General features: G+C 35.3%; 1 pseudogene; it reads right to left on the reverse strand.

Moving 5' to 3' along the window:
* LOC107641396 lies at positions 931 to 3,943 on the reverse strand (annotated as a pseudogene).

Here is a 9,423-nt window from a genome sequence, read left to right on the forward strand (position 1 = left end):
GCATATGCATGTCCCCAGGAGTAGAGGCTGCTTGTTATGGCTGGGGAATGCTGTTGAGAGCATAATCATCATTATAATTAGTTGTGTCATTTTGTAAGGATCAGTGAATCGAATATCTTCAATTATACTGCTACTGATCTTTTCCTTCAAGAGGTGCATTCCAATCTCTTTTGCAATGGACTCACTGGAGACCTCGCGGTAGGTATAGTAGTCAAGTGTTTCATATGAAACCTCCGCATGATTCCATTTGTTTTCAAAACGTTGTGTTACATTGCACTTGCACCTATAAACATTTGTTTCTGACAAATTAAGAATAAATAATTGATCCATTGCGGTGTCCCACTTTCCACGGAGGAATTGGTAGCCATTAATGCTCACGATGGGTCTTACTCCAATTGGGGAAGGGAGGTCATCGGTGAGTAGAACTGCGATGCAAAGAGCATGGCGAGGGAATATGGTGCCACTAAACCAGAAGGAAATAGAAGCTCCCCTGCTGCGCTTCTCAAACCACCTTGGAATCTTTCCACCTGGCATCACAAACTTGGTCCCCCCACCCTCGTGCAATTTCTGTCAATCATTCATAATGCAGAAGCAGTAGTTTAGCATATACTATTAATTTTAGAGAAATACTAGCGACCATTAGAACTTATTGTTTTAGTTTAGTTCCTTTAGTCTAGTAATCCAACAACATACTTTATCCTATACTTTCAAATATTGATGGGCCAAAAATAATAAATTTTGATAGTCCTCTAACATTTCTCTTAACTTTAATATGAATTATGATGTGATCATACATTGTTAATTAATTAAAAAGTAACAAAACCTGATTGAGCAACAAACTTGTGCCCCTGGGACTCAATGATTTGCAGTTTACTGCTGAGAACTCTTTCAAGTTTGGTGGAATCCCAATAATCTCCCGAAGATACTTGCTATGATCCACATTGAGGGAAATTAGAAATTGAAATTTTCTGATGCATTCAGGAAGGACTGTGAAATTATTGCCACTTAGTTTTAATGATGCCACATTGGGAAACCATGCAAGAGCTAGCGGAAAAAAGTCATCTGACAAATTGCTGTTCATGAGAGAAAGATCTTTCAGATTTAAAGATGGGAGGGAGTTAGTGTGTATTCCATGAAGCCCCTCCTCCTGCTTTCCTAATACCCTCCCCTTATTTCCTCCTACAACGATGTCACAATGATACAGCCGTGGCATCATGCCAATGACACTTGGTATCTTACACATTTTATAATTCTCATGCATTACCAACCAAAACAATCCGGAAAAATTACGAAATGAACATGGTAAATCTTTTATGCCAGTCCCATGCAAATAAAGTACTTCAAGATTTTTCATCTCTTCTAGAATTTCTGGAAAATTCTCGAGACTTGAGCAACCAGATAGAAGGAGTTTTTCCAGTGAAGGCAAATTAATAGTAGGTGGAAAATTTCTGAGCTTGCAGCAATATTCAGCATTCAATATTTTAAGTTTAGACAGAAAACCAACTGAACTATGAACTGTAACTAAATTTTTACATCTTTTGAACGAAAATTCTTGTAAAGTTTGGAGATTAGACACATCAACTATCTCATTCAAAGAATTACAATAATCAAAATTCAAAACTTTCAAGCTCATCAGCTTCTGTAAAAAAAAAAACAGAAAAAGAAATAGAAGCATCAAACAAATAAACTCCATATGAATTGACAAACACACAAAATGATAAAAAGGAATTTAGAACACTTACCTTGGATAGAATATCCAACTTGGTTGACATATAGATATTATGGGGTAACTTGAGTATTGAGAGCTCCTTTGGTTGAAAATCATGTGGAAAATACTTTGAAGGATATTTCCACCATTCCAATACTCTTAAACTGTTTGGAAGATGTTTGGGACTTTCAGAGAAACAACCATTTTTTATGACGAGTGTTTTAAGATTTTTCATATCTTTAAAAGTTGTTCCATCCCATTTCACTTCTACATCCCTTTCCAGATAAATGATTTCAATGGCGCTAGTCCCCTTTCACCACAAAATTTAAAACATGAATCAATTAGAATACAAGTGTACGAACAAAGACTTTCACCAAAGTTATTTACTGAAATTTATTACTTACTTGATTATCTTCAAAAACTTTAACTATATCTTTATAGAACCATAATCTACTACGCTTTCCTGGTATTTTTGGCGACTCTTCTAGAACAATTTCTTTGCCCATATCCGCTATCAAATCATGCATTGTCACTCTGTTATTACACCAATCAATCCTTATGAGAGATTTTTCACCCAACACTCCAATATGATATTGCATGCAACGGCCATAATGAGCTTGAAGTAGATTCTCTATTGATTCATATCCTATAAAACAACAGGCAATATCAAGAAAAACACTCTGTTCTTCTTTTTCCAAAGCATCAAAACTAACCTGAAGTATTTTACGAATTTTATTATCAAGAACTTTTTCATATTGATCCAATGCAGATTCCCATTGCTGTAAATCTTTTCTAAACAAGTTAGAACCTATTACTTCCAAAGCCAATGGAAGTCCAGAAGCATAAGTTACTGCACGGTTTAAAACATTCTGGTATTCTGGGCTAACATAAGAAGTTTTAAAAGCTTTCCAAGTAAGCAAATCAAAGGACTCTTTCTCTTTTAAACCTTGCATTTCGTATGTCCTTTCAACCTCATGAAGTATTAGCAAATGTTTGTTCCGTGTTGTAATAATGATTCTGCTGCCAAGACCAAACCAATCAGGCATTCCAGCAATAGCTTTTAACTGCTCATGCTCATCAGCATCATCAAGAACCAAAAGAACTTTCTTTTGACATAACCTCTTTTGTATCTCAAAAACTCCTTGTTTACTACTTGTTAGCTTGATATCCTTCTCTCCTAATATCTCAGAAAGAAGAATAGTTTGAAGATGTACTAAACCGTGTCTATTTGAATTTTCTCTCACGTTTTCAAGAAAGCACACACCTTCAAAATGGTCAGCTATCAAGTTATAGACGGCAGTTGCAATGGTTGTTTTCCCTATTCCCCCAATTCCATGTATCCCTACCATTCGAACTTCGGCACTGGAGTTAACATCTAGAAGTGAAGCTACCTCTGACACTGGGGACTCCAATCCAACAGGGTGATCAGCAACAAAGTGGAATGTCGTCTAATCCTTTTTGAGATGTTATCCACAATGTTTCCAATAAACATGTGTTCATATCCATTCCTGAATGATCAAGACTAGTCAATATACATATACATGTGAATACGTCTAGGTTCTGATAGTCACTTCAAACCGTAATACCTTGATAAATCAAATAGTTTACAAAAAAGGAGGTATACGAAGTGAAGTTACCTGTGTTTGAAATGATAGCCAGACAAATTGGCCACTTCTTTAAGAACCTTCTTCCATTTGTCGACCTTGTTATTCATGTGATCCTTGTATCTGTTCTCATGCTTAGCCATTGCCTCTCCAAAACTGTTTTTTAGATGGCGCACATCAGAAGGATCCACCTCATAGAAAACAGGCAAAACCAAGCGATGGTTTCCCTTGATGCAGTGAAGGACATGGACCAGTTCGTCTAAGCAAAAAGAAGAAGCAGCATAGTTAGGAGAGAGTACAACGATGGCAATCCTGGACTCTTCAATTGCCTTGATAAGTGCAGGTGTGATTTCCTCTCCACTTAGAAGTTTGTCATCATCAAAGAAGGTGTGGATTCCTTTGTCACAGAGAGCTTTGTAGAGATTGCCAGTGAAACCATATCGGGTATCTTGGCCTCTGAAACTAATGAACACATGGTATTTCCATGTAAAGCTGAGGGAAGAAGATGAGAAGGGAGATTGCAGAGCCATGAGTCTCACAAAATGTGCTGCTCTTGTAATAAGACTTTTTGTCCAGGGAAATATCTACTTCCCAATAAGTAGAAAGCTAAAGCCTAAAAGACAAGTCGATCAACCAAAATAACAAGACAAGTATTGATAATATTTTATTTCTTATATAATCAGAATGAGTCAGTGTCATATGAACAAATTAGATTTAGGCAGTGGAAATAATTTTCTTACTGATGCCACATATTTTGCCTATATTTTGCGATGAAGAACATAGATATAGAGATGGAATAAAAAAAACAATGAAAAATGTATACAAGTCAAGGGTTTTTATTTTTATAAATTAAATAAATATAATAATTACCAAAATAAATAATTTTAAAAATATTTAACGAAATAAATACCTCTCTCTTATCTCGTTTACACTATAAATGAGATAAATACGTGTTGCATACATCTGTCTTATCTCGTTTACACTTTACACTGTAAACAAGATAAGAAAGAGGTATTTATTTCAGTAAATATTTTTAAAATTATTTATTTTGGTAATTATTACATTTATTTAGTTTATAAAATAAAAAATCAAAAGGAAAAGAGAAAGAAAGAATAAAGTAGATCTTCGAGAAATTAAAAGAGGGATGTGTCATCCTCTTCATTATCGACAGTGGTGCCTTGTAAATTCAACTGCAAATTGTAAAACGTTCGCCAAAATTTTTCCAAGAATTTTCTTTCTTCCTTCAAACACAATAGCGTTTCTGTCCAACCACAGTCCCCAATGTAGAGGTTACTCGAGCAAGGTTATCTTTAAACTCAGATTTCTTCATCAATGTCTCCACAAGCTCAATTCACCATTGCCAAGGTTTGAGTTGAGTGTTTCTGGGGAGTGAGTTTACAATGGGGAAGAGTTTTACATGCCTTCTGACGTGTACCCCGTAAACTCGGTAACAATATCACCACCATGACCGACTAAATAATCCGGAAACAATATCGCAAATTTCAACCACAACTTGATCACGGTTTCGCACAAGTCAAACATCATCTCTAGTCCGTTATCAACAACAATGACACTCACTATCCAACCAAAAATATTAGAACAAAGGGAAGCTAACACTCCACTCGTTTATAAAAACAAACCAAATAAGCTCAGAAGAAGATAGGTCACAAATATTTTTGTATTACAAAATATTTTAAATAGAAAACTCATCAAATTTAATATTAGTTTGTGTATAGTTTAATTAATTTTTAAATAATATAATACTTATTAAAAGAGCAACATAAATATTTTTAACTTACATTGGTGGAGTTTTTAAACTCTTTTTTTAATGGATTATCTTTTTTCTAAAATATTTTACCGGGGTTTTCGGGGTATTTTTCCTAATAACAAAGATAACAAATTAAAATTAGAAATCAAGATTAAAAGCAGAGGTCTAGAAACACATGAAATTCATTTTTGGAAACCATTGAACTGAAAGTAAAGTCTGCAATGAATCAATTTACCTGGTATTGTCCGGGGCATTTATGTAAGGTCCCACATCAGTTGGGGAGGGGAACGAAGTATGCCTTATAAGGGTGTGGATACCTCTCCCTAGCATTACCCGTTTTGACGAGTGAGTGTGGGGGGCTTCGCCTATCATCCCTATCGTCAAAGGCAAAACCGTGAGGCCTTGTGTACCAAAGCGGACAATATCGTGCTAGCGGGTGGTCTGGGCTGTTACAATATTTTGCGCCTCCTTCGAGTCAAACTGATCATTTCTTTTCTGTGATCACTTTTCTCTTAACATCTCCAACGCTTGTCTTCTTTTTTCCGCAGCGTTGTCTTTTACTTGTTCAGTTCTGAAAATTCATAAAATAAGTATCAATGAACCTAAAACGAAAGCATCAATAAAAGAAAATATGATTCAAGAAACTTACTCCTTGTCAGATTTGGTTTGTTTTTTTGCCACCCTCTGCGGTTGTCGTCTTTTTACTATGGGTGTTTTTTCGATTTCTTGTTCTCTGCAACACAGACAAATACATCGAATTTATATTGGAGACAAATATAAGCAAGAAAAATATTTCTAATGCTAAAGGACCCAACTGAAGACACTAACAATCAAGTGAACGAAAATGACAAACTCCACTGAACTGAACGCAATTAATGTAATGAATAAAACGTGATATACATTCAATCATCAAGAAAAATATTTCTGCATGCAAAGGGAGAAGTGAAGACGCTAACAATCAAGTGGACGAAAATTACAAAGACTACTGAACCGAAAGCAATTCATGTGCTGAACAAAACGTGATACACATTCAATCATCAAGAAAAATATTTTCGCATGAAAAAGGACTCAACTAAATACTTGACAATCAAATGAATCAAGTTGACCAACTCCACTGAACAATATCACATTTGTAATTTACTTAACAAGCATACATAAACAATTTTCAGCAAAGAAAAGCAAAACTAAACCAGATGAATATCATACAATCATATAAATAAACATCACCCAATACTTACTGGCTTTCATATTTGCTTGTGCTCTCTGAATTTGTCGGCACAGGCTTCCTTTTTTTGCTTTGTTTTTTAACCACCTTCTGTGGTTGTTTTCTTTTCTTTGTGGCAGTTTTTTCAACTTCTTCTTCTCTGCAATACATAAGAACAAGTGCATAAGAACCATTTTAAGCAAATACAAGTAAAATAAAACCAATCTGAAGATCAAACTTACTGGTTTTTGGATTCACTTTTGCTTTCTGAATCCGTGGGACTACTTTCAGTTTCTCTTGTTGTTTCTGAATCCGTCTCAGCAAGCTTTTGTTTTTTAACCACCCTCTGTTGTCTTGTTCTCTTTGCTGGCAGTGTTCTGTCGGATTCGGATTCAGATTCAGATTCGAAAAATGTGTCTTCTTTCGAAGAAGAATCCAGATCAACAATTTTCTTTTCCTTTCTTATCTAACTTCTTTCCTTTTGTTTTTTCCTTCTTTATTTGCTTTTTATACAGAAGTCCCTAAAACAGAAACTTATTTAATGAGCAAATACACTAACAATCAGCTGAATCAAAATGAGCAACCCCCACTTAACCGAACAATACTAATGTGCTGAATAAAATGCCATAAACATTTAATGATAAAGAAAAATATTTCTGCATGCACAAGGACTTAACTGAAAACACTATCAATCAAGTGAATCAAAATGAGTAACTCCACTGAACTGGACAACATTAATGTGCTGAATAAAACGTGATAAACATTTAATCATCAAAAAATATTTCTGCATGCACAAGGACTCAATTGGACACACTAACAATCAGGTGAACCAAAATGAGCAAGTCCACTGAATCGAACAAGATTCATGTGGTGAATATAACGAGATAAATATTTAATCATCAAGAAAAATATTTCTGCATGCACAAGGATTTAAATGAGCACACTAACAATTGCAACTAGGAGAAATAAATTAATCATAACCTAAAACACAAGCTTATTTAGTTAGCAGAGTATTTTAGAAGAATCTGAAACGAAATTTTAGGGGAGAATTTTTGCTTAATTTACCAATGTGTTCGTTGCTTCCTCCGAAATTTGGTCTAGCATCATCTTCTTTGTTCAATGAGCCACCCACGGTGGCGGGAGAGCATCAGGTCCATACAAGCTTGGGAACTTGGTTTCATAGAAGTAAATCAGCATCAAAACAAAAACACAGACGTTAACGGACTGTTTCTTTCCCTTTCTCTTGTTTTCGATTCCCTTCCTTAAGAAGCTGAGCACATGTTTTTCCCAATCTCACTGTCGGATGTTGTCCACATGAAATATAGGCGGCTTATGGATCTGGGAGACCATGCTTACCATCGTCGACAGCAAGAAGCACTTCTGTACGAAGACGACAAAAGTCCTTTGGAATTTTTTCCGGTTCTCCTCCCCTTCAACACATATATCCAGGACAGACTTTGTCAAAGTCGCCAACGTAACACATTTGACAAAGGCCCAGTTTAATTTTCTGTACACCAATGAACCGAAATTAAAGGGAGCAATGAACCGAAAATAAGCACGAAGTGGAAAGTGTATTACCGCCGTTGCTTATGCCTAGCGCATCTGCTACCTTGCGAGGAGTTATGTATATTTTCCCATGGAGAGTTTTCAGGCATCTATGATACTCATCATAGCAATCAATCAATTATCTCAAGAGGGCATGAGAGACATTCATTTCCGGGACATGTGCCAGGGGACCGAATCCCATTTCTTCAACTATATCTTTCTTTTCCTAACTCAAATTCTTGAACAATGTTGCTATTGCCTTTGTTTGCATCTGCAATCATGAGTTTTCTGCAAGTTTTCAAACAGAATGTGACGATATATTTATAATACAAAATAGATATTATTCGAATGAAAGTGGATAAATATATTTAATGTGCTTACATTATAGCGCGGCTTCTCCTTCTTTGTCACCATTGTCTTCTTGAGTTTTGCTGTAATGAAAAAATTTGGTCAATACTTCACTCAATACACCGACAAGTACAAGCATGCATATCTTAATCAAGTCAATGAAAATGTCCCAGCCCACTGAATCGAACCCCTTGATACACTGAATAAAACATGATAAATAATGAAATAGCTAGAAAAGCATTGCTGCATGCAATCAGAATAACCCTAAACCCTGAACACACTAACTATCAAGCCCACTGAACAGAACACAATTCATGTGCTGAATAAATCGTTATACACTTTCAATCATCAAGAATAGTATTTGTCCATGCAAGTCAACTGAACAGAGTAACAATCAAGTTCAAATTTACATACACTATCTACTCACATACACTATCCACTGAACTGAATGAAAATAAGAACAAATTTCAGTCAAAGTCCTAGTTACACTGTAAAAATGCAATAAGAATAACCCTAAACCCTGAACACACTGACTATCAAGTGAATGAAAATCACCAAGCCCACTTAACCGAACAACATTCATATGGTGAATAAATTGTTATAAACTTTCAATCATCAAGAATAGTATTTCTCCATGCAAAAGAAGTCAACTGAATAAAGTAACAATCAAGTTCAAATTTACATACACTATCTACTCACTTACACTATCCACTGAATTGAATGAAAATAAGAACAAATTTTATTCAAAGCCCTAGTTACACTGTAAAAAATGCAATCAGAATATGTCGATCTACTAAACGAAGCAAATCAATCCAGTAAACTTAAAATGCAACTAGGAGAAACGCTACATTGCAAGATTTCAAATGAACAATAGTTATTTTCATACCTTTGTCAATATCTGTTGCTATTTTTGTTTGTTTTTGCTTGTTCCTTGCGAAATCTTCTTGCGATTCTTCTCTAGTAGTGGTTTCCGCAAAGAACTTGAGCGAAGTTTGAGTGATTTTGAGAGAGATTCGAAGAGAATGAACGGTTTCGTGTAGTGGTTTCGTGTTGAAGAAGAAATAACGTTTTTTCATAATGAACCGCGAATGAAGCAACGAGGGATTTTGTGTGTCTTTGGTGCGTGAAATCACGCTTCATTAATACGCATAAGTGAAATTGGACTTGGGCCAACTTGGATAACTTGGATACACATTTTACATGAATGTGTAGCATGACTGATTTTAAAATTAGATTAAATAATTTT

The sequence above is a fragment of the Arachis ipaensis genome, chromosome B05, assembly GCF_000816755.2.
Source record: "Arachis ipaensis cultivar K30076 chromosome B05, Araip1.1, whole genome shotgun sequence".
In the NCBI taxonomy this organism is placed as follows: domain Eukaryota; kingdom Viridiplantae; phylum Streptophyta; class Magnoliopsida; order Fabales; family Fabaceae; genus Arachis; species Arachis ipaensis.